Below are 17,330 nucleotides of genomic sequence, written 5' to 3'. Positions count from 1 at the left end.
GAATTCATAATTTTTAGATAATTATTATAATTGTCCAACTTCTTTAATAATTTTACAACATAAGTTACGCAATATGTTACTAGAATATTCAAAATTAAGACTGTATGATATGGCATGAAAGTTACACGTACATATATATACCTGTATTGGTATGATAGAGAGAATGTCGTAAGAAGAAAGGAAAGTGAAGTAGCAACACTCAAACCGTCTTTGTATATGTTAGAGGGTGTTGGTGCGCAAAAGGCTGTAAAAAGTATATTAGAACAAAAAAATAAAAAATAAAAAATAAAGAAACCAAAAAGAGACCAACAAAGCACAAAGGAAAAGGAATGTTTTATTGAATGTAGAAAGGATGGTTAGCTTGCCCCGCACAAAGGTTTGTGGCAGAAAAACACTACTAAGTGAAAGAGATTTGACATTGAGGCAGAGAGAGATAGAGAAAGACATATCCAAAGCCTTTGGACTTTTCTTTCATCACCCACCACCACAAGAGAAAGAAACATAGAAAGTAATTGATTGATCCCAGCATGATAGAATTAGAAACGACAATTGTAACACACATCAAAGAGAATTAAGGTATGTCTCTTCTTTGTTTTTGTTTTTATCTCTTTGTATAAATATATGCTACTACTATTTCAATTCTTATATTCATTCATTTTATTTTTCTTATTATATCATTCATTATTTTTATTATATATAAAGTTAATATTCCACGCCAAATCAACAAATGAAAAATCAAATAGCAGCTTAAGCTTGATATAACTATAAAAAGGTAAAAAACATGTCAATTACCTTACTGGAGGTGAAACTGTTCCTTCAATATATACACCCAGTTGACAAGAAAATGTAAGAATATAAACTTGACAATTATCATCAGTCACCAATACCCGAGGAAATGAATTTTGCAAATGAAACTCAGTTAGTCCCATAAAAATATCAATAGAAAAACTAATTTTGATACTTGATGTTCTCTAGGATAAAATAAAAGTTTCTTCTGGTTTATAAATTAGACAGGCATATAGATAATAGAATGGAAAGTGTGAGGCCAAAGAAACAAATTATATTTTTTATTTTTTATTATGTGGAAATTGGGAGTGTTTCTAGTTATAGTTATACCTGTAGAATTCTGTCAACATTCTTTGCTCTCTTCTTTGGTCTGAGGAATTTTTGTCTCCTTCATAGTGAGAAAGTCACCTTCTTTCTCCTTTCTTAAGAGAGCAATGTAGATCCTTGGCCACTGAATTACCTCAACAGTGACATATGCACTATCAAAAGCGTATTAGAGGAAAATGATTTAACCATGTTTTACCCTTGTACTTCATGCAAACTCAGAACTTCTGTATCTATGGTCATACAACAATAATGAAGAGGAATATGGATTTTGGATGTCAAGATCTATCCCCTACAACCAATATATACAAAGCAGATTTAAAAAGTTAGCTAACATGAATCCACCCATCAAAATTAAAGAAATTGCACACAAGTTTCCTAGTCTTACCAACACATACACAAATTAGGTGCATTTATGTCAATAGAAAACACTTCAATCATCATTATACTAGATAGACCAAGGAACATTCTACAATGTACATTAGAATGGACAACTAGTAACAAACAGTGTTATCAATGGCATATTGTAGCAGCCAGATAAAAATTGCCCGATAAATATAGTAGTAGGCATTGCAGTTTGCAGCAAATAGCAAGAATATATATGTGTGTGTGTGTGTGTGTGTGTGTGTGTGTGTGTGTGTGTGTGTGTGTGTGTGTGTGTGTGTGTGTGTGTGTGTGTGTGTGTGTGTGTGTGTGTGTGTGTGTGTGTGTGTGTGTGTGTGTGTGTGTGTGTGTGTGTGTGTGTGTGTGTGTGTGTGTGTGTGTGTGTGTGTGTGTGTGTGTGTGTGTGTGTGTGTGTGTGTGTGTGTGTGTGTGTGTGTGTGTGTGTGTGTGTGTGAAACAGAATTAAAAATAAATTAAAAAATAGAAAAATAATTACAAAATATAATTAAAAATATAACAGGATTTCAAATAAAAAATAAGATGCATAACATAATTAAGAAATGAGTAAAAATAATAGAATAATAGAAAAGTTAAAAAGGCCACAAACAAGTTTGAGTCGCATGTGACCCAAACATGAACACTATTAATTTAATTATTTAGACAAATGAAACTACACTTGCCAAAAATTAAACAAAAATTATACTTTAGAATACATGCATACTTTGAAAACAACAAAGTTAAACAATCTTCAAAAGGGTAGGTAACATAAACAAACCATAAACTTAAGCAGAATAAATAACATTAAGTCTTTTAATTAAATTACCCAGTAAGAAGAATTGCACATAAAAGAGTAATCAAGTTGTCTATAAGGGGATTGACAACGTGAACTGGATCATTTGGTAAAGCAAAGAACCCCCAACGTAGCCTGTCAAATTCATCTAGAAACTCATCTGGCTAAAAGGTTGAACTATATATAAATCAAATGAAATGCCCATACCTTCATTACATGGCTTCTAGTTTCAACTATTAGCTTTGGTTCCACAGAGACCAACGTAGTGCAGGCACTTATAGCAAGGGCATAATTAAAATAAAGCACATTAGAAAACTCAAATGTTCTCAAACATAAATTAATGAGTGACTTCACCTTAGGCCTAACTCAGTTGGGAAGAACAATGATGCAGAGTACATCAAAGGAATAAGAATGAAAATCAATGATAGTTAAATTCTGAAAAGATAACTATAAAACTAGCAAATCAATTGTTGTGATGGCAACTTGCTTTCCTTTGGGGTGACACACATGAAAAAGTCGAGAGAGCATGACCAAGATCAGTAGCATACCAGTAGCTCCTCAAAGAAAACAAAAGTATGCAAGCATGTTGACCAAGACAATTGCTGATACATCCTGCCATATCCTGCATAGTACATTATGACTAGGAAGGAAGTCATCAATTTCCTAGTGAATTATCACAAGTTTGTATACCTGACAAAGCAATTGCCTAATAATACCTTACTAGTATAAATATATCCTATTATGGTCTTATTTAGACATACAACTGAGCTTTCTCTAATACTCTATAACTTCAAGTTTGTAACACAAGCTAGCAGCCAATTACATAAGGATTATTCTTTTTGACTAGTTCGATGATGGTGATGGTGACATTGGCCACCAGCCAAACACCCCTAATTGACACAGCTTCGAAGGACAAACAGAATTTTTCATCCCATTTACAAGTTGCATCCGCTATTAAAGTACTAATGCCATGAAATGTTGAAAACTTATTATTTCAGGCATGATAGCAATTGTCATGGCCACAAATAGAAAACCCAAAAACTTGAAATTGTAGAAGCCAGCGTTGTGACTCAATGCCCACCACAATAGTACTGCAATTGCTCAAGATTAACTACTATGATAACAACTAGCAACCAACATTTATTGCTCAGAACCACATAAGATAATAAGTATATCATCCAGATCATGGAGATTGTTTTGTTTGACCATTTTTGAAGTAACATCCAGATTTTGTTTTCTATTTTTTCTTTTATCCAAACAAAATAATAATAATACCTGTTAAAAAAGTTCATAGGTGATAGGACTCCAAAAGGAGATCCAACTGCCAGAAGAAAATCACCTTTTTTTTATTGATGGCAGATACTTTACTATCCAGCAAGTCCTAATAAAACCACCAACCAATTATTTTCACAAGTCTCGATGGGCCAACAAAGAATACCAATAGAAAAATAATTTTGCGGATAATATAATGTTGCAATAATGGTTTTTACAAGGAATCCAAGTAGACCAAATAAGATAAATAAAAACAATATACCCTGAAAGATAAAGAAACACTGAGAATTGTCATTTGAGTAAGTGATTTGTATACAAGACTTGCACTGCTAGATCCTCCCACAGCTAATCTTTCCTGAAATTTCATTAAGATTTATCATTCTTCATTTGAAAATATTAAGTTTCCTTTTACACATCATGATCATGGAGATGTTATTCCAAAGGCAATCAACACCATCAAGAAGAATGATACTTTAATAAGTAGAAGATCACAAGAGTATAGAAACCACTTTTAAGATGAAGTGACAAATGAAAACTATGATATTTTCCAGTTGCACCAATAAATTTTATCCCAAAAAATATACAAACATAATAACAATTAAGGTTGTCGAGAAACAACTTTCCCAAAACCTTGAATCATTAGGTAAAGACCCATGAATAGCTTTATAAATTGCATGCCCTCCCTGGCCCCTCATAGAAACTCCTTTTCCACTTGAAGCATGAACAACACATTGATGTAGCTCCATGTGGAGCTTGTAGGCCTTGGATCTTCTTCATCAATGGAGTCCTTTGCTTCTTGAAGATGAATGGCAGCGGAATGGAGAAGGAAGAAAGATGATTGGAGACGTCACTTCAAGGAGAAGATGAGTCAAGAAGAAGCTCACCACCATAGGAAGCCATGTATAAGAGCTTGAAGGTAGGAGAAGATGAGTGGAGGGAGAGGGATAGAAGGGGCACGAAATTTTATGTCTCAAATGAGGTCTGAACTTTGAAGTGTAATTCTCAAATGATCAAAGTTAAAAAATGCACACCCATGGCCTCTATTTATAGCCTAAGTGTCACACAAAATTAGAGGAAAATTTGAATTTCTATTCAAATTTAACTTGAATTTGAAATTGAATTTGTGGAGCCAAAATTTTACTAATTATGATTAGTGAATTTTAGCTATGGTTCAGCCCACTAATCCAAGATCAAGTTCAAGATTCTCCACTAAGTGTGCTTAGGTGTCATTAGGCATGTAAAGCATGAAGGACATGCACAAAGTGTGACTATATGATGTGGCAATGGGGTGTAGCAAGTAAATGCTCAAAAAATATATAAATATTAAAAAATAAAAGATAAACAAAAAGCATTCAGAAATAAATGAATAAAAGCAGTATGAATGAATGACTGAGAACTTAAAAAAAAGCTTTGTAGCATAAAGTGACTCCAGCAAAGAGTGAAAACTTAAAAAAACAAAAAACAAACAAAAAGACACTAAATTTGTGAGTTTTGGCAGATTTCAGCTCACCAAATGCTAAGAAAAAAGACTTGTATTGACAATCATATAAGGAGTTCAAAAACTCTAAAAGATATGGGATTTCGCCAATCACTGTCGAGATCTTTGGAGCATGTGCTACCTGTGCAAATTATATAAGGAGTTCATACTCATCCATACATGCTGGCCACTCCATCTTTGTGGGAAAAAAAATATGTTCCTAGCTTGAATGAGAAACCCAGCGAGGAAAGAATAAATCTATGCTCAACATATGGAATAGCTAAGAACCCTACTTGTAGCCACACCCCAAACAATGCGACCTGGTGAATTGAAATAACGATGCAGTAAATACTTGTGAAGTGGTGTTTGAGTCTCAAAGCTCAGCGGAAGTTATATATAGTAGATTAAAATTCAAAACAGTGGCTTTTAATGCACTACCTCCTTTGATCAAATCGCCATAAAAAACTCTTACCAAACTTGTGATTGCACATACAACCCATGGCCAGTAGCTGTCACTCGCTTGAAGTTGCGCTTCTTCTTATTAAGGTTTCGACGATGCTCTCTTCTGCCCACTCCACCACTTTGAAACCCTAGATTTTGTTCACTTGTTCTATTTATTTATTTATAAAAGAAACAAACACTTTTTTAAGACAATTTTGCAAAACCGTCTTAGAATGGTAGTTTCTAAGACGGTTTTTGCAAAACCATCTTAGAGTAATTGTATTTATTTACAAAAATGTCATCGCGTTTCTTTCTAAGACGGTTTTCTATCAACCGACTTAAAATCAACGTCATAAAAACTGATTTTTCTAGTAGCGGTTGGAGATAGTATTTGGTGTCTATCATCCCTTGATTAGCTTGGTTGTATTGGTATCCTACACCCCACAACAATGGAGATTTAATTTGTTGTTTGCTTGCTGCTATTGTTTTTCAGGAACCATTATGGAAGATTCTTAACCCTCATCTCCCTTGAAAGAACCAATCATGGTGACGGATGACAATATGGATGATATTCTATTTTTAATGGAGGAGAAATTATATCGCAAACGCCCCAAACAAAGACATGGTCCAACCAGTAGCAAAGACGACACCAGTAGGAACAGTGACGGTGAGAAGGATCTCACCATCTACAAGAAGGATTATGAGGACTATTTTGGTAGTGAAAAGGCAACAATGCAAACATATGTAGTAGTCAAATCACCTTTGCATTTTGAAGCTAGCTTTACGCCATTAGTTCCAAAACAAACCATGACCACTGCAAAATCGCAAGAACAACCAACTACCCCTAAACCCACCAACGATGAACAACACCTCTACCTCTTATTTTGTTGTCTACCTTGGTCATTTAAATCAAGAAACAATGTTTAAGGATTTTATTATTGTTGTAACAAATCAATGAACCCTTAAGTTATCCAATAACTTTTACTATGGGAAACATTGGTAGGTCTCTTAACTTCAAAAACTTTTTTTTAACTGTTACATCTAATGGTGTTTTAATCAAAGGTTAATTTTTTTTTCCTTTTTCTCTTTTTACCCTCCTTTTTCCCAAGTTGCCCTTCTATTCCCCTACCTTCCTTGCAACCCACTAACCTGTAGTTTCACCTCCTCTTTCTGAATTTGAAATTCTAATCCTATCTCTACCACCATGGCCAAGTCCTAGTTTTTGGTTTTCCTTTGTTTTTTTTTTTGCCATGATTCATGGTTTAGATGGTTCCGATCTTGGACTAGGGAAATTGGGTCAGGGAAACAATGGGAAACACAAAGGACAAAAGAAAAATAAAAGAAAAAAGAAAAAAAATCTGGCTTATGCTACCAAAGAAAAAATTTCCCAACTTGAGAGACTTACCAAAGTTTCCCGCGATAGAATTCATCAAGTTATCTTGTAATAAATCAAGAAAACAATGTATAAGGTGACTTATGCTTATCTTGTATGCTTATCTTCACGTTCATGTTAACCATGATTTTTATGTTAACAATCATTGTAAATGTGTGCTTCATTAATCAATTTTTTTATGTTAACCATGAATTTATTTTTATTCAATATCAACAACATATTTTATAGGGCTAAATTTCATTTTGGTCCCTACAAAAATATATTTTATCCATTGTTCTGAAAATAAACATTAGTTGAATTAAGCCTTTTTTTTTATTAAACTCTCCAAACTCGGGCTCACAAAACCCACTGATACATCCCCCTCTCTCTCACATATCCTCCTTTTTCTCCCCCCAAAACCTCTAAAAGTTCATTCTTTTCGGTCACTGCCTCCAATTTTGATTTCGCCCTTCTCAGGTAGTGGTTTGGAAGAATAAACCAACGAACACCCTTTTCATCATCTCCTTTTCATATCCCCTAAAAAATAAAAAAAATCCCAACATCGTCTCCTCTACCTTAATTTTATCTTTGTGTTTCCCTAACAGCCGCAATGGAGAGCCTTCTGGTCAAAATGCTTCCAAAAATCTCATCTATGAAGAACAAGCGAACAACATGGAAAACCTATGAAATTGCAAACTCGATTTATACTGATTCGGTCACTTCCCGGGCCTATGTCCAGTCCTCAAGCAACCCACTTGAGATTTTCACTAACTTTGTAAAAAACCTTTTTACAACTTCTGAACACCCAAGGAATCCCTTTCCTTTGTGTTCAGGAAACTCACAATTCAAGAGACAACCAGTCTCTTGATTACAACTTACTTTCTGAGATGAATAGAAAGGTTTCTCTCCTTTAGAGTGGATAATACAATTTGATGTTCCTGGATGAACTCTCAATAGATTTGCAAGTGTTTGCCCAAGAGTTGTTGAGAGAGCATTTGACAATGAAGTTCTCTTAGAATATCTATCTCTTACTTTTTGAAGTCGAACACACATATATATAGGCCCTTCATGCCTTTTCAAAATGGTTTAAAGAGATGTGTCTTTTCAAAAAAAAATCTAAAATTTTTCACTGGTAATCGATTACAGGTTTCTGGTAATCAATTACACAGTTATATTTTGAAGGGTGGTGACTTTTCAAATTGAATTTCAAGAGTTCCGTTGTTGGTAATCGATTACACATCAATGGTAATCGATTACAACTTTCAAAATTCAAATTACAAACCCTTTTAAGAAGCTGATTTGCAAACTTGCCTTCTGGTAATCGATTACACTGCCTGGTAATCGATTACTGGTGCCTTGATATGTTGGAAACAATGTTTTTTGAGGCAAAAGCTGATCTTGAATGAATCTTGAAGCAATACTTGTTGATGCAATCTTGTCTTAATCTTGAAGCAATGCTTAACCTTTGAATGTTTGTTGAAGTAATCTTGAAAACAACCTTGTTTGATTATTCTTTGACATCATCAAAATCATGTATTCATACATTCACAATGAACGTGCATGGAAGAAGCTTCAATGGGTCATTTTCCCTTTGAAACCCTAATGTTTGTTTCAAGATGAGTTCTTGCTTTGGTTTGCTTCTTTCCTTTCTTAAATTCATTTTTGTTTTGTGGAATTATTGTTAGTGTTTGCCTATTTTTTTGCAACATGCATTTTCTACTGCAATGTTGTGGTATTGTCTTCTATGGCTGATTCTGTCATGTATGATTTTTTTTAAAAAAAAAATAGTTTTCAATGGAACGAATCATGCTACACGCTTCAAAAATATGCTACACACTTCAGAAATTGTAATTTCCAAGATAATTAAATTGGAATTTTAACAGTCATTAGTCATGACCTATTGGTGCTAAAATGTTGTTTTCATTTCTTATAAATGAGTCATTTCCTGTTCTTTCTTACAAATTAGCCAACTTGGAAATTTTTTTACAAATCTTCTAAACAAAATTTGTTGTTTAATAGACAAATATGAAGAAAAAAGGACAAATGGTTTCACATAAGAAAACCTGATGTAGCTCCTTGTGGAGCTTGTAGGCTTTGGATCTTCTTCATCAATGGAGTCCTTTGCTTCTTGAAGATGAATGGCAGCGGAATGGAGAAGGAAGAAAGATGATTGGAGATGCCACTTCAAGGAGAAGATGAGTCAAGAAGAAGTTCATCACCATAGGAAGCCATGGATAAGAGTGTGAAGGTAGGAGAAAATGAATGGAGGGAGATGGAGAGAAGGAGCACAAAATCTTGTGCCTCAAATGAGATTTGAACTTTGAAGTGTAATTCTCAAATGATCCAAGTTCCAAAAAATGCACACACATGGCCTCTATTTATAGCCTAAGTGTCACACAAATTGGAGGAAAATTTGAATTTCTATTCAAATTTCACTTGAATTTGAAATTGAATTTGTGGAGCCAAAATTTCACTAATTATGATTGGTCAATTTTAGCTATGGTTCAGACCACTAATCCAAGATCAAGTCCAAGATTCTCCACTAAGTGTGCTTAGGTGTCATGAGGCATGTAAAGCATGAAGGACATGCACAAAGTGTGACTATATGATGTGGCAATGGGGTTTAGCAAGCAAATGCTCACCTCCCCCTCTAAAATTTAATTGGATTGGGCTTCTCCCAATTCAATTAAATTTATTTCCCAACACACACATCAAATATTCACTTAATACATGTGAAATTACAAAATTACCCCTAATACAAAAACTAGTCTAGGTGGTCCTAAAATACAAGGGCTAAAAAATCCTACATTTCTAAAGTACCCTACCTGCATTATGGAGTCCTAAATACAAGGCCCAAAAATAATGAAATCTCAATCTAATATGTACAAAGATAAGTGGACTCATACTTAGCCCATGGGCCCGAAATCTATCCTAAGGCTCATGAGAATCCCAAGGCCTTTCCTTGCATCTCCGGCCCAATCTTCTTAGTGTCTTCTATCCAATTCCCTTGGGGGTGGGATTGCATTAGAATCAGAGGAAGTTTTTTAACCATACATAAGAATCATCAGGTATTTTTCTTCTTTTATTGATCCAAAACAAAATCTACAAGTAATATTATGTCTTCTTTTCTTGATTTTTTTGGAACAACATTGTGGAGAGATTGAGTAATGTTTATGGAATGAGTTCAACCCAAAACTTCATAGGAGGTGGTCATTGTATGATGCTAAAGGAAACAAGCATAGAGTGAGTGTGAACCTGATTGAAGAGAAGTACATAAAAGCTGTCTTAGTTTCCAGGAGAGGATTCAAGGGGAGGATATGTGTACCGCCCTTAGATGATTTGAAAGTTAAGGTCTTGGAAGAAGCACATAAAAGTCGTCTTAGTTTCCATCTAGGGATGACTAAGATGTACCAAGATTTGAAGAGAAGTTTTTTGTGGCATGGCATGAAGAAAGATGTAGCAGAATATGTAGCAAAATGTTTGACATGTCAAAAGGCCAAGGCTGAGCACCAGCGACCATCAGGAGAATTAAAGCCACTAGAAATTCTGGAATGGAAATAGGAGAGCATATCTATGGATTTTGTATCTAGTTTACCCAAGACGAGTCGTGGACACGATGTTGTGTGGGTCATAGTAGATCGACTCACCAAATCTGCTCATTTTATTCCGGCAAACATGAAATATAAAATGGAGAAGTTAGTAGAGTTGTATATCAAAGAAGTAGTAAGGTTACATGGAATACCTTCCAGTATTGTATCAGACAGGGACCCGAGGTTTCCTTCGCGATTTTGGACAAGTCTACATGAAGCATTGGGGACAAAGCTGAAGCTCAATTCCGCTGATCATCCCCAAACAAATGGTCAGACTGAACGAACCATTCAGACTCTAGAAGATCTACTTCGGGCGTGTATTATAGAGGAACAAGGCAGTTTGATGGAATGTTTGCCATTGATTGAATTTACTTACAACAATAGCTACCACACCAGCATTGGTATGGCACCTTTTGAAGCTCTATATGGACGAAAGTGCAAAACTCCTCCTTGTTGGTACGATGATGGGGAAACAGCACTCCTTGGGCCTGAAATGCTACAACAAATTACCGAACAAGTGAAATTGATTCGAGAGAAAATAAAAGCATCCCAGGATAGGCAGAAGAGCTATTATGAGAGAAGGAGAAAGCCATAAGATTTTCAGGAAGGAGAACATGTGTTTTTGAAGGTTTCTCCTATAACTGGAGTCGGGAGAGCTCTCAAATCTAGGAAGCTGACGCCCAAGTATCTGGGTCCGTATCAAATTTTGAAGAAGGTTGGGCCTGTATCTTATCACACCGCTTTACCTCCGAGTTTATCGAATTTGCACCCTGTGTTTCATGTCTCTCAACTGAGACGATACAACCCGGATCCATCACATGTACTCGCACTGGACGAAGTACAAGTGAAGGATAACCTCACCTATAAAACACAACCTTAGAAGATTACTGATCGAAGAATGAAGTCGCTGAGAGGAAAAGAGATCGCGTTGGTGAAACTGCAGTGGGGACCCGACGACGATGATTCAACCTGGGAGTTAGAGGATAGGGTGAGAGAATTGTATACGCGGGTTAGACTAATTAACGAAGAATAACCCATAACTGAACGGTTATAGATTAATTCGCAATTAGTTAGTCTAAAAATTATCATTTTGCATGCAACTTAAAATTTAACAAAACCAACCTCTGAACCACGCTCAGGGTCTCATTCTGAGCATTTTGATATATATATTGCCTACTTTTGAAAACGGGCCCTGACGGGTGCAGAGAAACGCGAGGAACTGGAACCAGAGAGGTGGCACGCAAACCGAGTTAGGATTTCAGCATCCAAAAAGGTCCAATTTTTTCTTCCTTATGGCTGAGTATGATGTCAAATCAAAGGAAAAAGGTGGGCCCTTTTGCTCCACTTAAAATGGGACATATGGCATTGCTTTTTGAAAAAATAAAACACATTTTTTTTATAAAAAGCCAAAATCTTCTCTCTCTTCCTTCAGAAAAAATTTCAGAAGCTTCTTCCTCCCTTCCACATTGCTTTTCTTCCTTCTTCTTCTCCACCATCGTTGCCTCCATTGAAGCTCCAACTTCCTCTTCCTTTCTACCCCAAATCGCAAGGAAAAGCCATTTTCGGAGTCTTGGAGCTTACCTCTACTTCGTGGGGCTTCAAATTTCAGGTAAGGGTGGACTTCTTCTCACTTTAAATTTGTGGGTGTTGGGTTTTTGGGAGCTATGAAGGGTAGTTCTACTAGGTTATTGCCTTAGGGTAGTTATTTGTGAAGGAATTTGTTGAAATCATGCTAAATTTGACATGTTTGATGTAAACAAAATTACCCATGCTGATTTAGGGTTTAATAATGATGCTTTGTGATATATGTATGCTTTAAATGTTGATAGAAAACTGGTAGAGAGGATGGGAAGAGTTAACTTAGAGTAAAATGTGAGAATGGTAGTGTTGTAGGTGGAAAAGTGTGAGATTTTGAGGGTTAGAAAAGCCAAATTTGGGGTTAGTGGAAATTGGAGTCTAAAGTGAGTTGATTCTAGTTTAGAATGTCAATTAGGACTTGTAGGAAAGCTTGGGCAGAGCAAATGAGAAAAATGAGTGACAAATGTGAAAGTAAAGAGTCATTTCTAGGGTAAATTGGGTGTTGAGAGGCCAAATTTTGAATGGGTGGAGATTTCACCTTAAAACCAGTTTGAGCAAGTCTAAATCACTGTTATAGACTTGATGAAGATGAGAGTTTACCCCAAAATTACCCAATTCTCATTTTCACCTTTCAAACCTTGAGAATTCACTAAATTGGTGGGTTTTGGATACCTATATTTTGATTTACCTTGGTTTGAAGTTTGTTTTTGGTTTAAACATGATTTGGACATGGTTTAGGACTTGTGGGATCCAATTTGAGTGAAATTGGACACCAGCAAGCTAGAATTCGAAATCTGCCATATTATGCAGAAAAATGTTGTTAAATTGTGCAACAAATTTTACTAAATGTGCAAAAAAATGGTTGTGCACCGCTAGTCACGGGAAAGGTAGTACATCTCGTGTTCTAGATATTTTCTAGCAGATCCCAACGGTCAAAATGTAGACTTCTGTACTAGAAACCTCCAGTAAAATTTTCAAGGCGATCCAATGGTTAACGAATCGGAAAGAAGAGAATGTTACTGGGGTATGTGAGTAGGAAAAATTGTGGAATTTGAATGAGTTTTGTGCAGAGTTTTCTGCCTCCACTCTGTTTTCTTGGTTTAGGGTAGTTTCATGGCAAATGGAATTGAATTTTTTGGATATTGTGAAAGCTTGGAGGGGTTGATGGGGACCCGATGCTGAGAGGAACGAGGATAAGGGCTACGTAGGAGTGCGTGAGCTCAATTTAAAGGTGGGCAACTGGGGATGGTGTGTTTATGTATGACTTGTGGAAGTGGGAGAGTTGATTTGCGCCATCGCCCGATCGCCACCTAGTACCACATATGACAGGTGCCCCATAATCCAATAAGCTTGATATGAGGAAGCGTGGAAGAGTTAGTCTTCCTACTTTTGTTTGTTGACCACAGAGTGGTACCTGGAGATATGTCGCGGGGGTCAAGGGACCTTGGGGATGTCAGGTGGGGTGCTATTGCCCCAAACCAAGCTTGGCTAATCCCGACCCAACCCGGGCATAGTCAGTCAGTGAGAACCTATGACGTACCTAAGCAGGCAAGCTCCTGGCAGTCAACCAATAAAAGAACAAAGTCCACGAAGCAAGAAGGCTTGTGTGGCGGTTGGCCAGCTATGTATTTTGGGTGGTATCTGAAAATTAGCCTCTGGTAATCGATTACCATTCGTGGGTAATCGATTACAGGGCTTAAAAATGGAGACAGGATGTTAAGTGGCTACTGGTAATCGATTACCAAATGTGTGTAATCGATTACACAGTATGATAGGGCACTGGTAATCGATTACCAGTTGTGTGTAATTGATTACATAGCGTTGCCTGCTACTGGTAATCGATTACCATTTATGTGTAATCGATTACACAATGTAACTTGTAGATTCCAATGGGCAAAGGCTGAGTAACTCGTTTTTGGGCACTGGTAATCGATTACATAAATCGATTACCAGAGAGGAAATCCCTTGAAAAATACATTTTGACTACGCGTAGCCGTTATGGGACGCATTGTATGGTTACCTGTGTAGTTAGATTTCTTGTGAAAGAGTCTACCCTCTTTCTTTTATCTCTTGTAGATCGCGATGGCAGCGCAGTTGATCCATGATCGCGTTGTGATGGAGTGCCTAGAGGGTGTTTGGGAGACCCTCAAAGGCAATGAGAGGTGCCGATTTCGTGGCACAATTCGACTCACTGCTACTTCATTAGTACATCCGGAGGAATCCACATGCACACTTCAGTAGCCTATGGAGTGGATACTACCAACACCTACTCTATATCGACTAGTTGAGCCAGTTCAAGTGATAGAGGTGTCATCCTCTAAAGAGGATCTTGAAGAGGATCCAGAGGAGTTACCTCCTGAACCTGCTATGGATGCCCTTGACTTACCTGAGGATGATGAAGGCCCATTCCCTGATGTTGATTCTCTAGAGGATATTATGTCAGCATCTGAGGCAGACTCTACAGAGGAGAGTGACCCTGGAGGGATAGCGAATAGTGACGACTCTTCATCATAGCAGACGGCTCCTTAGACTAGGCGTACATACTTTTTGTGGGTGGGTGTATCTAGTTTAGACTGCTAGGTTTACTCATTTGATTTTTGGGTGGGTAGACCTATTGTATAGAAATTTTGATGATTGTATATATTGTGGCTGAAGCCACCACAGTTGTTACATTTGCTCTAGATGTCACTGTGCTATTTTGCAAACTCCCATATTTTGGAAAGTTTTAGATGATGAAAACAATTATGTTTTATCTTGTTATTTGAAAAAGAAATGTTAACAAACTTTATTTGAAAAGAGTTTACCGACCGCATCTTATTATCTTTCACATGACGACCTAAAATGATGGCTAAAATATTTTTTTGAAAGAGCAAAATAGTTTAGAGGTTATGAGTGATCAGAAAGAAATGAATCCGAATAGAGTTGTGAACTGGCCATTCTGGACTCTATGGTGATATTTTTCCTTCTGAATTTAATTACCGTGAACTGAATAATAATGAGAGAAAAAAAGAAAAAAAAGAAAAAAAAAATTTCCCATGGTTTCGGCTATTTAATTTATTACTATTAAACCAGTCATTATTTAGGGACGCCACATACTCTATGATGACCAAGTCATTTGGCAAAAAGATTGCAGTGTGCTTCATTCGTTGCAAGTAGAAATAATTTTTTGATGGCTGAAGCAATGGCAGTCAATTAGTAGGTTTAGGTGATTAAAAAGATTTTGCACTCAATAAAAAACAATGTAATGGTGGAATCACATATCATTATGTGTTGTTATTTACTTGAAAAATAGGTATATCTATGCAATATTACATTTTATTTATATATGTTGTCTATTTTAGATGTTAGTTTTACCATTTACATTATATAAAATCTTATTAATTAATTAGTATGATCAATCAATTAACTAGTAATCCAATCAAATGGAAACAAATGTAATTAAGACAACATGTTTTTAGACAACCATTTAGTTATTTTTGTTAAGTAATATAATAAATACTAATTAAGTAAGTATATGAAATTAAGCCAACTGCAATAACATGGAAAATTGAAAAATAATACTACTAGTTAAATTTTTTTATAAAAAAAAACTTACCACAAATTCAATGTAATCAAACTTCTTTTGAGACAACCATTTTGGTCATCAACTTAAAAATGGTAATGGCTAGCGGATTTACAACATATGACAAATTAATTATAAGTGACACTTATTAAAGGGAGGTCTTAAAATAATTAAACTTGTGTTCACAATAAATTTTTTGCCTTTCAAAAACTCACATAAACATTGAAAAAAATTATGGTACTCAACAAACCAGAAGGGGGTGAATTTGTTTTCAAAACAAAATGAACTTTTAAAACCAGAGTTATAAAACTTCTTTTGTACAGATTGTATCATAACTTTTCATAAATTGAACTCAACCAATACTTAATCAATCCACCCTTTGCACAAGATCCTTCATTAAAGTTCTTTCTTTCACAAAGATATATTCTTGAACCTTTACCAAATTGATTGATACTAGAATGAGAGATAAAGATCAGATCAAGAGAAGAAGTACATAACCTTTTTATATTGGTTTACTCTTTATCACTAGAGAAGCTAATCCAGTTATCTAATCCAAAACCAAAATTAGATTTTCACTATGCATATAAAATCCTTACAAGCAATCACAACCAATATATAGTTTCCACCCTGATAAAAGAGACTTAAGCACCCAACACTAGGGTCCTTAGTGAATAAGAGCCTAAGAGAAACCTATCCTTAGCCCAAACTAGAAACACCTATTCTAGCATGCCTTCAGCGATTCATGCACAAACAAAAAGATGTGTAAAACCATACACGAAAACCAAGAGTAAAAATAGATACAACCTGATCAATCCTTTCCGCAAAACTTTGCTTGACTGAAGAGGTGTTCTTCTTGAACTCAAGAAAGTGACGCAACTTACTTATCACAAAAGATCTTCTCAATCAAAAGATTTGAAGGTGTAAGTTACTTTTCTAAGAACTTTTCTTCTCTTCTTTCTTTAATTGATAATAGCACATGATCTTAGCTCATTAGAAGCTTATTTCATTGTGTTTTCATTGATATTTAGAAGAGAACACAAACTGGTTATTTATAGAAAAAAATAGTTATAACCACTTGTAATAGATTAAATCTACAAGGTAATCGATTGATTCAATGAAGTAATAAATTAGAATATCTTTTTAATCGATTAAAGTGTTCTTCCCAAAATTTGGAAATAGCTTAAGAACAATGTAATCAATTAAAGTGTTCTTATTCACTTCTAAAAGACTTATAGAGAGAGAATCAATTGATTATATCACATGGTAATCGATTAAAGCAAAGACTCCTGAATAAATAAATCATTGTCTAAAAACAACTATGTAATTGATTACAAGATTGTTGTAATCGATTAAACCGATACAAGACATAACTCGGAAAGCTTCGAACAACTTGTGTAATCAATTACGATAAGGCTGTAATTGATTAAAACAGAGAGTTTTGCCTTCTGAAGAAACTTTTCTAACTTAGAAATTTTTCTTCTGACATACTCATGATGATGCATGATGCATAAAAGATATGATATGGACTAAGATGCAAAATTCAATATAACAACCAATACAAATGTCACGCAAGCTGTAACATCCCATTTTTCATAAATAAATTAAAAGGACTTTTTAGTAAAGAAAATAATAAATAAAGTTTTAGAAAATGATGAGGTTTTATAATTAATTAAATAAATAAAAATAGTTGTAATAAAATAATGCTTTGAAAATATATATATATATATATTTGATTTATTCATTTGATAGGAAAT

The sequence above is a fragment of the Glycine soja genome, chromosome 20 (assembly GCF_004193775.1).
Source record: "Glycine soja cultivar W05 chromosome 20, ASM419377v2, whole genome shotgun sequence".
Lineage (NCBI taxonomy): Eukaryota > Viridiplantae > Streptophyta > Magnoliopsida > Fabales > Fabaceae > Glycine > Glycine soja.
Note: the sequence above shows the minus strand (reverse complement) of the source record.